At 34.2% G+C, this 17,427-nt stretch overlaps 1 pseudogene; it reads left to right on the top strand.

The window, feature by feature from the left end:
- The first annotated feature begins 395 nt into the window (after positions 1 to 395).
- LOC141452217 (uncharacterized) lies at positions 396 to 11,646 on the top strand (annotated as a pseudogene).
- The last annotated feature ends 5,781 nt before the right edge of the window (positions 11,647 to 17,427 follow it).

Genomic DNA, 17,427 nt, shown 5'->3' with positions numbered 1-17,427 from the left:
ATTGGTACGGACTCTATAACAGATTATTTACAACCACTGGTATCGTTAGCGGATCAGTATCAGAATAACAGCGCTTCGACGAATTGTAATATTTGCCTTAGAGAATGTGATGGTGTACCAAGAATATGTTACTACAAATTTAAAGCACTTTTATACACAACAATGAGTTTGTAAGAATAATTAATTTTTAAAAAAATAAACTGTAAATAGAATTTTTAATGACTTGATTTCGATACTTTTCATTTGGACATTGGAGGTTATTAATGATGATAGCATCTTTGTAGTCCTTTTATGTGTCTTCCTTTTTATGGTTATCAAGGTTCTTTTAAACTTCAGAAATAGCTGCCAGCTCAGCTGTGCTGGGGCAATACATCAACATGTGAATAACTTTCTTTTCTATGCCTTATATGGAAAGATCGTTTCTTCCAAGCAAATAAATACATATTAAAATAACCAATTGTTTCAAGTCAATCTAAAGTAAATTTTTAATATGAGTATATTTTCTAATTTCACTGTATCAAATGTCTGCAGAGCGTGTGGCAGATGTCCTTCGGTGAAGGAAGATTGTTACCTTCCTCAGTGTGTCACAGCGGATGGTGTTCCAGAGGAATTACTACCTTCAACAGGATGTTACCGGGACCTTATATTCAGGTTTAGCTTTTTTTTTCTGGTTCAAAAACATAGATTGAAATAATATTTGTTTTGTCTAAAGGAATTGACTCATTTATTTAGTCATATATTATTTAAAAACGGATTATTTGTTATGGTTTACTTCGTTGTAGCTTATGTTCCTCACACGTCTTTAAGTCTTTAAAGTAGTGTCTTGAAGGGCACAAGTTAAAAATTATAAATCCACTACAATAGCACAACTTTAGCAAGATAGGAATGTAGGAAAGAAATACTTTGTATTTAATTAAAATTTGTTTTTAATATTCTTCTCTAATCTCCTAAAATTATTTTCCTCTCCTTCTAGTGAGGCTTTTTAATTTAAGTACTTCAACATTCACCTTTCAAAGTAGAGGCTTTTTAATTTAAGTACTTCAACATTACCGTGAATTTTTCTAAAACATATAAAATTATGTTGCACTTTTGAAACTGTTGGGAATTCTACAAACGGAAATTCCAAGAGATGAAATTATATTTTCATTTAAATCTTCCATTTATGTAATCTCCAATATATATATTTTTTTAAGGCTTTTATTTAAAAACTAATCTATATAAAAAACTAAACTCATGCTTATGGTCTGCTAACGTCCTTATTTATGCTGGTTTTATACACCTTTTAGGTATGTAAGGGCGATACAATTGTTGTTGATGTTGTAAATAAATTGCTGGCTGGTTCCACAACTGTTCACTGGCATGGAATACATCAGAGGGGTACTCAGTACTATGATGGCACCCCAGGTGTTACTCAATGCAACATAGAACCAGGAAATACATTTAGATATCAATTTTTGGCGGAAATAGCAGGAACATATTTCTATCATTCCCATACAGGTATTTTTTTTAAAAGAAAAAGAACACTTGAAATGAACAATACAATAATAGCAAGACGAAACTAAAAGAAAGACCTAACAATTACAAAGACCTACATTTCGGGTACCATTACATAGAAATGTTTCCTTAAACACCTATAACAAAAGTCCAATATTGTCTGTAATATTCCTACACCAATTTTGAGATAAAGACAGCACAATTTAGTATTTTCTTCAGAACAGATAGAAATCCCTTTTTAAAGCCTAGCTCCTAACCGCTCATCCGCAACACACAATGAAATATAATAGAACTCAGACTGGAAGATAGTTGAAAAATAGAGCAAATTGAAAGTGCGAAATTTACAAAACAATTCTGGAATCAGGTTTGTCGGAGGTAGGTCGTGAATTCTGATCTTTCTTTATACACCAAACGTTTCTGGTGGAATGTGTGCTTTTATCAGTGGCTGATAAAGTAAGGCGGTGTTTGATCTATGTGATGGATGTAATGGATATAATACATGTCTGACGCCTGTTGCGAAAGGCTTTTCGATAAAAAGAAAAAGATAAAGAAGATCCTAAACAGGAGTACGAGGTGTGTTCAAAAAGTAACGGGAATTTTCGTTTTTTGAAAAAAATATTTATTTATTCATCTACATTAATATTGTCGCCTTCAAAGTAGTCCCCTTCGCATACAATACACTTGTGCCAGCGCTTTTTCCAATCCTCGAAACACTTCTGAAACTCGATCTTTGTGATAGCTTTCAGCTCTTTCAGCGATTCGCTTTTAATGTCATCTATGCTTGTAAAACGACGGCCTTTTAATGTTCTTCGACATCATATCCGTAAACCCATGTTTCGTCACCTGTTATAACACGTTTCAGTAGATCCGCATCGTTGTCGACTTTATTGAGTGACTCTTGAGCAACTTCCATTCTCCGCTGTTTTTGTTCGAAATTCAACAATTTTGGAACAAATTTTGCTGCCACACGTTTCATACCCAAAACATCCGAAAAAATTTCATGGCATGAGCCAATTGATATGGCAACATCATCAGCGACTTCTCTCATTGTGATTCGGCGATCGTTCATAACCATTTCTTTCACTTTTTTCACGTTTTCATCGGTTGTTGATGTGCTTGGACGTCCAGGTCGTTCGTCATCTTCAACGTTTTCGCGGCCATCTTGGAAACGCTTATACCACTCGTAAATCCTTGTTTTACTCATAGCAGACTCACCATATGCCTTTATTAAAATTTCACACACTTTATTACACTTTATTTCATTTTTTACGCAAAATTTAATACAAATTCTTTGATCCATTTGTTTTAACAAACAAAAATCGCCAAGCTCGAAAAACACGTCTAACCTTAACGGCTGCCACTTAAGAAGTAAACAATGAATATTACTGAAAATTTTATCGTACTTCAGGGGCATGTGTACCAACATAATAAAAAAAAAAAATTTTACAATCAGACTCTCCAGACCCGCGAAATTTAAAAATTCCCGTTACTTTTTGAACACACCTCGTATACGAAGAATAAGTAGATTTCGGAGAAAGTCCATTTCCACCATGAAAGACCAATAAAAATCTTTTAATAGAATGAAATATATAAAAAAACACAAACAGGATATTAGCGAGAGTTAAAATTCTTATGTTGCAGGACTTCAAAAAGAGGATGGTCTAAGTGGTCCACTCATAGTTCGAGATGTACCAAAAAAGAAAACTAAAGATATTCCTGAATATACAATTTTCATTCAAGACTGGATGCACCTGCAGGCTATAGACAGATTTCCGGGGATACCTGCTCTTCCCAATCCAGCTAGCCGTCCCTCTTCCTACTTGATTAATGGGAGGGGAATATATGTTGTGAGCAATGGCACTACAAAGATAACTTTCAGTTTTACAATTATCTGATAATCATGAATAAATTATAGTGTTGTAACAAGTAAAAGAGTAAAGTAATGCCTATTTTTTAGGCGGACCTACATCCAAATACTAAATTAGGTGTCGTGGACGGAGGCGAATAGCAAACTTTTTTTTTCTACAAATTCCTTTCATAAACCATTAAATAAAAACCAAGGCCTTGACCGGGAATTGAACCCATGGTTACAAAACATATTAGGATAATTACTTGGCTACCTCCACCATATATTGAAACAGTACATAAAAAAGAACCTTATTTCACCCTTATTCAAAAACTTCACTCGAATTAAGTGTCACAGAAAATAAATCTAATAGACCTATATGTATTGTTTTTACTAAATTAAAAGTAAATCATTAGAATCGCTTTCGAAAAATTGCCATAAATCTATTCAATAAAATGGAATTGTCAGTAGACAGATTTTTTTAAAATTTAGAATTTGGCCACAATTGCATCTGTCCTAATAATAAAAAGAAATAATTAATCTGTAGTTTGTTTGTTATTAGTATACCTTTTGTCGGTTTACTATGCACTAGAGACTAGATGTCATTTAGAATGTTGAATGTCCTTTCCATAGCTTCTTATGATAATCCAACATAGACGGGTAGAAGTCTAGCAGGAAAAGCTTTCCTCTCTCATACATTTTTGCGTGAATCACTAGGGGAGATATGTCCTGAAAATTAAGTTCAACATAGAAGCTATAGTGCATAATAATAATAATTTTTAATATTACATCGTATGATTGTTGCGAAATTATTTCAGTCTGAACAGAAAATACTTAATTCAACCAGAAAAAATTTACTATACTGTTCTAGGGAACGAACATAACTTTCAATGAGATAGCTGCTCAGGTTGGAAGTAAAGATCAACCTCCTGTTACAACGTTAACTGTGACGCAAGGTAAAACTTACAAACTGAGGCTGATAGGAGGAACTTGTATAACTTGTGCTATTACTATTTTCATACAACAACACAAATTTACCGTAATCTCCGGAGACGATGGTCGGGATGTGATACCTAACATAGTGGACACCATTGGTATAAACAGCGGTAAGTTAATTTCAATAATAAAATTTTTATAACATATTGACATATTTATAACATATTCCTTTATAACATATTGACATCATGGCACGTATTTTGTTGGGCAAAATGTGCAAGACCAATTCGATTTTTGTGTAATCGAAGTGTATGTAAGTGCACTCAAAATATATTTATCTTGAGACAACAAACCTGCCCGACCGTACTGATCACAGGAAACCAGTTTGCTATTTGGGACTACACTAGACAGTAGAATAACTTAGAACCCATGCATCCTACGCTGGAATGGAGAAGAAGTGATCAGAAGATATAGTCTACTGATACGACTTTTGTAACAGAACTCTCAATGAATATAAGAACACAATCAATGCTGATAATTATACTGATTTGTCTTAGTAATCATTAAAGTCTATTGTTCCGGCACGAAACCTATTTGTAAGTATGTTATGACCATTTTTAAACAAATATCTTAAAATCAGAAAAAATTCTATTGGATTCAAAGGTGAAAGGTACGATGTAATTATAAATGCAACCCAGCCAGTTGGATCATACTGGATAGCGGTAACTGGAACAGGTGAATGCGAAGGTGCTAAACAGTTAGCAGTTTTAAGATACGATGGAGCTCCTCCTTTACCTGCAACCAACGAAAAAATAACAGCGCCAGGGCCTTTGGTGAGTCACCTTATCCAACATATTTTTCTGGAAATAAATCATACGAATGTTGTCTTGTTCAGTTGTGGTAATGGAATGGACCGTGAAAAAACAGGATAGAACACCGCCACCCCTAATCTTACTGCTATAGCCATCTATGGGTGTGCTACTATTTGGATTTAGCGAAGAGATAGACAAACTCTAGCCAGTCAGTCATGCTTTCTCAGCGAAGTATGGAGTACACAGAGGAGACTGTCGATGGCGGATTCTCCGAGGCACTTCCTTTTATACTAACATGGCGGTGAGGAGAGCATCTAACCTTCCTGAAAAGCCTACGTAATTTCCAAGTGAAGGAGAGGAAGACAAAAGTAGTTTTTCCATTTTGCCGGAACTTCCCTGGTGCCTGAGAAGTTACCGTAGATATCCTGTGATGTAGGGGGATATTATTTAACTAGAACCCTGTCTTTAATTTAGGGAGTGCATTAGAGGCATTGCAAGAAAGGGGTGCGCTGGTTACAGGGTTTTAATTGCCGGCTACCACTGGTCTTCTTAGGTCTTCCCCAGAGAGCCTGAGCAAATTGTTTAATCTTCAAAAGAAGCTACAGCAGAGGGATAGTGACCAACGAGTGGCATATCGATCTGTGTGGTAGTGATACAATATTTCTTTTATAGATTTTATATATTATAAGATTTTATGAAAGACTACTCTTCATTAGAAGTTGACCAGCAAATTGATTACACTTTTATAATATGTTTGCAAAAATACCTTTATATTTTTAATTTTGATTAAACTTAAAATATACTTTGTTTTAATTACAGGACTTCAATCCTCAATATTCATTCTGCAATAGTTCTAATCAACTTTGTGTATTTCAACTAACCGCAACTCACCCTTCTTCGAATGAATTGACAATGCCTCAAGGTGATCTAAGGATAACACTAGCATTTGGTTTACATGTCTACACTGTCCAAGAGCTGTTCTATACTGGCACTTACAATCCATATTTTTACGGTATGTTTAATATTACTCATTACTCTTACTCAGACGAGAAACCACACTCTACCCAAAGCTCCTTCACAAAATTTACATACGTATGTCATTATATTACATCTAATACAAATTATAAATATAATAATATTCATCGGAAAAAACAAAGTATCTATTTTTATAGTGAAAAATACCACTAAAAATCGTCGCCTATTTTATAAGACTGCATGATTAGAAAATTTATTGATATACAGGGTGACCAGAGTTATATGCTCCACCCACTTTTTTTTTTTAAACGGCGGGAAATTTCGAAAAAATAAAAAACACGTATTTAATCATTTTTAGTCTAGTTTATTTTCAATGATTGACCCATTTTTTTAAACCTCTGTATCTCGAGATACAGCATCCAACTTTTGTTTTTCAAATGGAACGTTATATTTTTTGTTGCATATTTTTATAGTATTTGAGCTCCTAAAAAAAACAAAATATTTTTTTTTGAAATCGGTTAGGTTTTTCAAAAGTTATGGTAATTTAAAATATGAAAAACTTTCAGTTTACTGTCAAAATTACGTTATTTTTTTTAAAGAATCTGTTCAAACTGGGCACAATCAACGGATAGGCAAGCCAAAACTCTGTACTCCCACACTCTGTTTGTAGCAGCACTTATGGTGGCGAAGTCAAGATCTAGGCAGACTAGAGTTATTCGACGTTTCAGATCATCGACTGAAGCCACGGGATTAAGGATACTGTACACTTTTTTTTTTTTAGGAGCTCAAATATAGAAATAGAAATAGAAATAGAAAAGAAATTTATTATTCTGGGACAATTGACCCCTAAGAATAAATACAGGAACAAATAGAGGCCTTAATAGTTTGGCCTGTGATTATACAGAAATTAAATAAATAAATAAGTATTTACAAAAGTGAAAATATAATAAGTGAAAATGAAAGTAAAAATAAAATAATAAAACAGCAGAAATTAAGGAAATAAATTAAAATAATTAGAATTTTGGAGGAAGCTGAATAGAAAGTAGATAACTGAATAGACGGGATTTAAAGATGGATAGGGTAGGAGCATGGCGGACAGATGAAGGCAAGGAGTTCCAGAGAGAGGTAGCACGTATTAGGAAGGACTTGTCAAAGGATGAGGTACGGTGAGAGGGAATATAGAGATCAGATGAGCGAGATCTAGTGTTACGGGAATGGATGGAGGATTTAAACTTAAGGAGTTGAAAAATATAGGAAGGCCTTTAAGACTGGATGACTTGAAAAAGGAAAGAAGCCAAAAAATATTGGCGGCGATAGACAGGAAAAAGCCACTTCAACTCATCGTAGCAGTGCGAAATGCGAGAGTCTCTGGAAATGCTGAAAATAAATCTTATGAAGCAGTTCATGAGGCGCTTAAGCTTAGCTTCAATATCACCAGAAAGACCGCCATACACTAAACAACCATAGTCGAAATGGGGGAATATAAGAGAGGAAACTAGGAGTTGCCGGGTCTTAATTGGAAAAAGGTGACGGGAACTATTAAACTGCTTAAGGATATGGATGGAACGACGAGAGATTTGGGAAACATGGTTTTTCCAGGATAGGTTTTGATCGAAAGTGATACCAAGGTTTTTCACAGAGGAACAATATTTAATTGGGGTATTGTAAAGGAAAAGATTAGGAAGAGGAGCCAATGATTTAAGGAATGGGTTGGGGCCAATAACTATAGCTTTGGTCTTTTCTACATTCAGGGTAAGCTTATTGTTCGTGGCCCATGCTGAGATGTTATTGAGGTCTTCTTGAAGTTTAAATACAGCTTCAAACAAATCCGACGGGGAAAAGGATAGGTAAATCTGAAAATCATCAGCATAGAGGTGATACTGGGAATGAGAGATGGAAAGAGGAAGGTCATTGATGTAAATTGAGAAGAGGGTGGGAGATAGGGAAGAACCTTGAGGTACACCGCGTGACAAAGGAAGAAGTGAAGAAGGATTACTATCGGGAGTGACAACGAATTGGGAACGATTAGACAGGAAGGATTGGAACCAACGGAGGGTGCTATTGGAAAAAGAGAGGGATTGTAGTTTAGATAGCAGGATATGATGGTCAACGGTATCAAAGGCTTTGGAGAAGTCTAGGAGTATAAGGATGGTAAGTTTTTGGTCGTCAATAGCCGTCTGCAAGTCATGGGTAATTTTCAGATTGAGTAGAATAAGAAGGACGAAAGCCAGATTGGAGTGGATTAAGGAGATTGTTTTGTTCGAGGTAATTAGAAAGCTGGGATTGCACTAAACGTTCAAAGGGTTTGGAGAAATTTGATAAAATAGAGATGGGACGAAAATCAATAGGAGAGGTGGGATTTGAGATTTTATTTAGAGGACGGACTAGAGCTGATATATAAAAATATGTAACAAAAAAAAATAACGTTCCATTTGAAAAACAAAAGTTGGATGCTGTATCTCGAGATACAGGGGTTTCAGAAAATGGGTCAATGATTGAAAATAAACTAGACTAAAAATGATTGAATACGTGTTTTTTAATTTTTCGAAATTTCCCGCCGATTAAAAAAAAAAGTAGGTGGAGCATATAACTCTGGTCACCCTGTATATATCTGAATATTTTTATATTTAATCCTATATTTTGTAAAATGAAATTATTATATCATAAAAAAAAAATTTTTTTGGAATCTATTAAAATTTTGATAGAAGAAGCTATGTACTTCAGATGCAAATAAAAATTATTGTTTTCAGCTCTCCCGAACGCCGTGTTATTGAGATCAATGATCAACAATATATCACATGTGCCAGCACCTTCTGCTCTTATTAGCCAGTACAACGACAACCCAAGGGACGCCTTCTGCGAGCCGCAATGTTCTCGAGCTCCCACTTGTATATGCACTCACATTATAAAGATTCCTCTCAACTCTGTGGTGGACGTTGTGATTGCTGATACAGGTATTTTTTTTTTTTCATTTTTTAAAACTGTCCGGTAGGACAGTTGTATAAGGGTTGATCGTCAAAAAGTGCAGGAAAAAGCGTAACGTTGAAAAACACCCAACTTGGACAATTTTTTTCTCTTTTTCTATAAAAGATAAAATTCCAAAATTTTCTTTAAAATAAAGGGAAAACCCTCCTTTATAACTGTATTTTTTTTTGCAACAACATAGATGAAGTAGATTTCGAGAAAAAAGTTGCCGAAAATGAGAAAAACGGCATTTTCAGAAATTGTTGTTATTCTTGTTCTTCTTGTTTCCTTTTTTGTAAACTGCGAAGCGCTTGGCGTTTAATCAACCCTTATACTTAACACTTTAAACTAAGTTTTTGTTAAGGAGTTTATTTAAGGAGTATCTATAAGAAAACAAATCGCCTATTTTTTCAGACGGTGCTTAACGTCCAACTACCAATTAGGTGTTGTGGACGAGGGCGGAAGGTCTTTACTATAAACAATTTCTTCTAACAAATAAAAAGTGGACATTTGCGGAATTAAAAGTGGAGATCTCCCACTTACCACTAGACCAACAGCCGCTCCGAGTTGTATCAAAATCTGTTATCTGAGATCATTGGCGTTAGGAGCTTTCTCTTACGTATTGTCAGCGAGAGTATTTTCTCGTTGCAGAAATCAAACATTAGACAGTTAACTTTAAGAAGCCCGTAGAAAGAGAAAATCTATTGGCCAGGAACTGGATCAGAACCCGCTATTCCAGGATAGAAAGGGGAATACAATCCAATTCTCAAAATTGCAACAGAATTCTCACGTTATTACTATTTATTTAATTGAAATATAAATAACAATTTAAATAAAATTTATATTTATATTATATAGTATAACAGAATTCTCACGTTACATTGTGTTACTATCTCCACGAAATTAATGTCACACTCTGAAAATTATTGTTTAGAACGCATTTTGAAATTCCATGCTGCGCCCAAAGGATTCATTAATTGAATGCAACAGAATAATAGAGATATCTTTATAAAAAGTGGTAAAAAGTATAAAAAGTATTTTAGGGCTATTATGAATTTCGAGTCATTTATTTTATTATCACTATATTATATTCATGCGATTCAATTATCTATTGAAAGTTCAAAATTATTTGAACTTTTCATTTTTTCTTTTTAATGATTTACACTGAGCGGTAGAACATGTTTTCTATTGCCTCAGTCTTAGCTGCAGTCTTTATCAGAGACTTGATAATGTCCTCTTTAATGATTCAAACTTTTAATGCTGCTTAAACCTATTCAGATCCAAGATTTTTCTTATTTATAACCTAATTTTCCAGGGTAGAGAACAGAGGTACTTAGGAAATTTTATGACGAACAATAAGGTCTCATTATTTACTCTAGTAGTTACATTTCTCACTCTGCAGTCACAAAACCTTACTAACTGACCAGTGTCTATGAGTTCTTCGCTGATCTGAAAAATAATAATGTTGCGTTCTCTTGCATGAGGTATCATTGTCTGCAAATGCTAAAGTACATTTGATGTTCTCTTACCAATTCACCTTTCTTGGTATCATATTTCTTGATTGCTAAATTAGATTTTCACGTAATAACTTATAGATCCTATCTATAAAAGTTGCATTAGGTCTGAAATAGATAAATTATTTTGAACATTTAATCAGTATTTTTAAGAATCCTCAATTCCTAAGGATCTGTTGGTTTGGCTAGATATTCACCGTCATTTGCTTTGCAAAGTCTTTTGTGGTTTCATCTCGTTCGAGAAGAATTCTTCTTCATTTACTTCTTTATTACTACCATCATCTTCTAACAATGAAGAAATTAGATTGTAAATGTTCTTTTAATGGAGATTTATAGCCTTTTTCCTTGCGGAATAAACCAACTCATCTTTCCCCTGAATTTATCTTTAAGGCAATTTTCTAATTTAACTTTTTCACATTCAGTAGATACGAGTTTATAAAAATAAGAATTTGAGAAGTTCCAGATTTTTCGAGAAATTCGTAGAGCTATTTTCCCAATCTGTGCTTCTATTTCTTTTAAAAACTTTACTTATTTACAAGATCGTAATATTAATTAATTATACTCAAGACTCACTCTAGTTATAATATATTTAGTGAGATATTCGATTTGTTTAGTGTCATTTCAAGATATCTTTCCCCCACATCCATTCCACTTGCACGGCTATGATTTCCAAGTTTTGGAACAAGGTGTATTTAACACTGATCCTGCTACTGGTCTGAAAGAGCTAAATAGGCGTTTAGATAATGGTGACGTAAGAAATGATAAGGCGCCGATGAAGGATGTAGTTTCCGTAGCACCTGGAGGGTATGCAATTATACGCTTTCTCGCCGACAATCCAGGTAAGCGCTAATTTGGTCTGGTAAATAGCATTACTATTAATATCAACGCGTAGTTCACACTTTTTTCTTTGCTTATTGATGTTTGCAGGTTTTTGGCTGATGCATTGTCATTTCCTTTTTCATCAGGACACTGGAATGGCTGTGGTATTTCAAGTTGGTGAACCTTCTGATCTCCCGCCTATTCCAGAAGGATTTCCTACATGTGGGAACTTTTTGCCGAAGGTGAAGGTCCTTTGATGAATAAAAGAAGCAGTTCTCTTATCAATAAGTCATATTTTTTAATTAACGAAGTAAAACTACTTGTATGACAGTAGTTATTAAAAAAAGATTTAATTTAATAGAAAATTAATGGAACATCTTTACATTCTACCAAATCATCTCTTTGTAACAAATAACTCAATAAGTTGATTTTTATTATATTGTAGACAGAAATTGAAAAACAAATCTGCGATCCAAAACTGTGATTTGACGGTCAAATTTCAGAGAGTATTAAAATTTTATAATTTTAAAAGTCTACACGGGGCACAAAAAAGTCGCTAGACCATTTCAGTGTGCTAGAGCTGTGTCTCAGTTCTGTCCAGACGTGAGAGTTAAAAAGAGCTAGACTAAGTTGCTAAGTGCTCTAGATGTGACGCCATGTGTCAAGTTGCGAGAGTAGTGTCAGATCTGTCTACATGGACATGGTCTCTCTCCGCCATGTACTGCTCTAGTGCAGTTTAGTTGTTCGCCTCTTTAATATTGGTTGAACCTAGTGGAAGAATTCCACCTAACCTGACAAGAAGAAACGGTGTGGCCTGCTTCAGATTTCTCATGGGCTACATGATTATTTGCAGGCCCACCTACATCGCATTGGATTAGCGGCGGACCCGACCTGCACACTGGGTGGACGAGATGATATGTCCTCCGAACATCTTGGCGTATGTCCTTCCATCGAAGACAAGAAATTCTGTTACGTATATCGGACGGTGTATTCAGACGAGAATCATTTGTGTAGTGGGAAGCCCGACGTCGGATGGCAGAACTGCCGTGACTTTCGAGCGGCGTAGATTTAAAAAAAAAAATGGCAGATGCCGACAACAGATCAGCTGAAACTTTTCTTCGGATGTCCTCTAATTTTCAAGAACTTCTGCAAAAAAGTGGCACCACTGATCCAAAATGAGGACACATTGATGAGGTGTTCCATATCTCTTGGGGAAAGATTTGGTCAGCGCCATTTCCAATCTTTCTCTTTCTTCTAATTTTCTTCAATTCGTTGTTGAATTGAACAAGTCTGAAAAATGTGTAATTTCCACGTCACTTCCTTGTGATCTGTATTTATTTTTCCGGCGCATCGACGGCTTGGTCATTAGCGCCTTGTGATCTGTATTAAATGCTGTTGCGAGTTGGGCAACATTTGCTTTCAGTTGCGGTCCTTGTAAAAATCACCAGTCGCATACCACAACTCTGGTAGCACTTCAAACCGCGAGATGAGGTTCTCTGTTTTCTCTTTCGTCCAGTGCCGGATAGAAATTGATGCAGGTGGTGGCATTTTTGTTTGAATAATTTCAAACTGCTCTAGGAAAACTATGAGACACTAATCTCAGACACTAACTGGTCACTGTCTACACGCGTGTACTCCAGAGAAAAGCCGACACTTCCCGCAACTGGTGGTGGGGATCCAACTCGGTCTAGGAGGCTGTTCTAGGAACCTTCCACATTGCGTCACCTGCTCTAGCTACTCTAAGTGCCTCCGTGAAGACCTACTTTAAGTATATAAAATTAAAATTTTATTTTAATTTTAAAAACCAATGTAAAAAATTTACGCGATTTTCTCTTATTCTCTGGAAGTTCTAGACTTTTAGACTATTTCTTTCACTTAAAATGACAAATCCACAAGACTAACGGATTCTTACAGAATTCTGGTAAGAGATAATTTTCAACAAAATTGTGATACAAAATCTATTCGTAACGTTAAAGCTTTCAAGTTAAAACTACGGGTCGAATTACTTTTTAATATATCAGTGATTTAAATAATGTATTTTATTAATTATTAAAATCTTCTTACGATTGGAACAACTGGAACTTTATTTATTTTTTAATTATTTCTATTCAAATTTGCACGTAATTAAGGTTAAAATATCTTTGAGTTACTTTACCTTTAGTGCTAAAAACATATATTTTCTAAAAAAAAGTTACTTGCCCTATTAATTTTCTACAATAATGAAAATTTTCTTTGTCCTGGATAGAGTGTAGTTATGATTCATTGTGAATGTTAGTAAAGAAGCTACTTAAAGGAATCAAGCTGCCGATTGAAACGAGACATTAAATGTTTACAGCTTGCTAAGCACTAAAAAAATAAAAATGTTTTAAACTTCAAAAAAAAAATAAATAAATAAAATCGAAAACTCCTATAAAAAAGAGTTTTGCTCAAAGTATTAAAATGAATATTTAAACAATATTCACTTAATTAAAATTAAGTAATCGATCTAAATATTAAAATCTAATTATTGGGCCAATTCCGGGCACTAATTTCAGAATATCGTACTTACTATTTGCAAATGACATTAAATTTTAATAACTACCATACTTACTTAGTAGGAGTAGTTTACTTTTGATACAGAATATCGGCTTTTCACAGCAAATTACTATTTTTATAGAAATATCACAAGACTATCACGAAGTACCTGTAGAAGAAGAAAAAATAATTAACTGTTGTTTATATTCATGATTTTATAGCCATCAAATAAAACTAACAAAAAGCCACAATCTCTTTCATGAAGTACATATACAGGGTGTTCATTTTAAGACGGCATTTCATGCTTAAACGCTTAATCTGAGCGAAAAATGGTAGAGGAAAAATTTGTTACCCATCACCTCTAGTTTCAGAATATGTGACTTGATTTTAGAATTCTGCCCACATACGCGACTGACGCGCGACCAAAAGTGAGGGTTTGCAGTTGACTCCCATTTTCATATACACTGTTTTAAAGAGTATAAAAAGTCATGAAAGAAACCGGAAACCGCAACTCGATATCTTTAAAATTAAAGGCGCTAGGCCATTTCAAAATCTGGTATTTATTAATCATATATCAATTTTTTAAGTTTTTATCAAAGAGTAAGAAGAGCACGCGATAGGTCATTTTTATGTATTTTTTCATCCCCTTTCTACTAAAAATATTGCCAACGCAGTAAAGCTAGTACTTTTCTTAATATCGGGAAATAAGTCGTTTTCCGGGTGATTTTTCTTAGAAAAATCAAATGTTAAGAGCTTTAGATGTTCTCAAGCATACACAAAATGGCTAAAAATTAATTTTACATCTGTTACAAACAAGAAGGTTTAATAATTATTTGGTAATTTTGGGAGAGTTGCGTTTAATTGCCAAAAAAAATTGGAAACCTCCTGCCACATATTTAAATGATCAATATCTTTCATGTAAAGGATCGAACTTATTCCTTAATTTATCAAACAATGCACTTTACTCAACTTGTGAAGCATTTACTGTACCTTAAAAGGTGCCTCCTCAGATACAGAGAGCAGTTGATAACCCCCAGGCTAACCTGGCTTGCGAGTCTACAAGCAGTGCCAAAAGTACTCTCATGCTACCTGGCGCCGATTGCTAGAACTACCAAGGCTAACCATTCGTAATAGTTTTACCACTTGCCGCTAGATAACGCGCACAAGCACTTTCATGCTTCACTGGCATTTTTTTTTATATTTAAGTACTCATAATGTAACAAAAATATATTTTTTATTTAGGATATATTTTAGTGAATGCTTGCTACCTTATTCTATCAGGGTATACTTAAATTTTCGTTACATTTTTTCAAATTACACAAATAATAATAAATTTTTAATTTATAATCATTTTTATTCAAAATATTCTCCCTCTGAGTCAATACATTGTTGCAACCTTTAATAGAATGTTTTAAAGCTCTCTGTATTTCACATTTCTTGCTATGCACTCAAAAATGGCCGTAGAAGCCTTCTGGACATCCAAAACTGAGCCGAAACTCCTTCTTTTCGTCGCCAGTTTCACCTTTGGAAATAGAAGTTGCACGTGGCTAAATCAGCGAATATTGGGCTTGGGGTGATTGATCATCACGATACTTTTTTCGGCAAGGAAATCACTTATAATCTTGCTCTTGTGAGCAGGTGCATTGTCGTAGAGGAGCGATCACAACCCTTCCTCCCGATATTTGGGAGATACTCGCTGAATCCTGGTCTATAAACGCTCAAAGTAATAATCTGCAGTTACAGTTTGACCACTGTAGCGCGTAGTATCGTCAATACAAAAGCAAACACTTTTTTTCATGGGATGCACTGCGTATAATGATACTCTTGCATAATGACACTGTATATATTACTTACCGAGAGTTTTTAAAAATAAGGCACACAGTAGTCTGAGATTGGCCTATTTTGAATTGTTTCCATCTAGGATGGCTTGTAGCAATGAATAAGAGATTGGAGATAGCTGTAGATTTCTGCTTATAGCCTTAAATAACGTCATCACTTTATGAGCGAGCTCTCTACAACAAAGAAATAATAATCGAGATGTAAAAAAAAAAGAAAAAAGAAACAGAAGCTGTTACAACTCATCTAAATCATGTTCAAGTTTGTTTAAATTATTCATTCTAAACTGCCGCATTACTGCGGTTAGATCTAATTGCAAGGTTCTATTTGACTTCTATTTCGTATAATTCGTACGTCTTCAAAGTTTTTTAATATTTAATTTTAATATTCTAATCACTGAGACGTTTAAAACTAATGAGAGTTTAGCCTTATATAGAAAATCGGCATTATGTTCTTTTTGAGAAACATTTTACCTATAATTTTGATATTACTAATGCAAAATATTTTACATAAACTAATAAGCGAAAAATAATATCTACTTTGAAAGAAAAAGTTACCGAAAGCAACAATCAGTTTTCAGTCGAGAAATTTTCTCTATAAATTTCTTAATGTTAATATACGAGTAAGTGAGCAAGGAGATCCATTTTACTGGCTAATAGATTATTTAAATAATGAACGGTTGGTGTATCTGTTATGTTAGACCAGGAAGTTGTAGGAAAGCTTTTATTCAGACCGAATAATTGAAGTGGGCAGTTTATATTAATTTCGGTACAGCCACTTATTTTAGTTTTATTACTCAAATCTTGTTGATCTTAAATGGAAATGGACATGCCAATTCTGTTTTGTTTGAAACCTTCTGCAGAAGGACATCATAGATAAATAAACATGGTTAAATAAACGCTAATTTTATCCGCCGTAGCAGACATGTTTGTTGTATCCCTGGCCGGCTTCATCTATCAGTAAAAAATTTGTGTAAAAATATTAAAATAAAATAATAAAACTTAATATGTATTTGAACAAAATTGAAGCCTAATTCTCAACAGCAAGCTGATTAATCAACATGTGATGTTGGATGCTAATCCGAAACCAGTCAGGAATACAAAATACATAAGTCAAGACAAAAACCAGCACTGAGAACGTAACCACAAGTGCTAACAACATTGAATAATTACTGCAATCTACAGCTGAAGGAGCAATAAATTTATACTGAAAAATACCTTATTTACTCACTAACTTTTATATTACAACTATCAGCCAGTCAGATATAAATCTGGCAAGAGTGGATTTGGGTAATAGAACTTTTTATAAGAAATGAAACAAACTAATCCACTAAAGGAACATGCAAATCAATTGATTCCAGCAATTCAGGAAATTTGGTTTGCTTATAAATAATTTTGAAGAGGAACATAAGGTCCACTCCTTTCTTTATTGAAGAAAGAGAACATCACTTCAGTTAATTCAATACATTGACTGTTTCAAACTATCAGTTGATCAAACCAATTAATTTTGAACAAAATTTTCGAGGAATAAAAATTGAAGAAGATGATTAAAGAGAAAATTCTGACCAAAAGCAGTGAATAATAAACTTCCAAAATCATATTATTACAAGAGGAAAGACCTAAGACCTACAATTATGCTGTATCCAAAACTCTACGAGCTCTTGCCGCTACTGGGGGCTCTAGTGTTTGTTTGTAATTGATTTTTGAAAATTTTATTC

This window comes from Rhodnius prolixus, unplaced genomic scaffold (genome assembly GCF_049639745.1).
Source record: "Rhodnius prolixus isolate KJV_2025 unplaced genomic scaffold, Rpr scaffold_3, whole genome shotgun sequence".
NCBI lineage: Eukaryota > Metazoa > Arthropoda > Insecta > Hemiptera > Reduviidae > Rhodnius > Rhodnius prolixus.
This window is presented reverse-complemented; position numbering and strand designations above follow the sequence as displayed.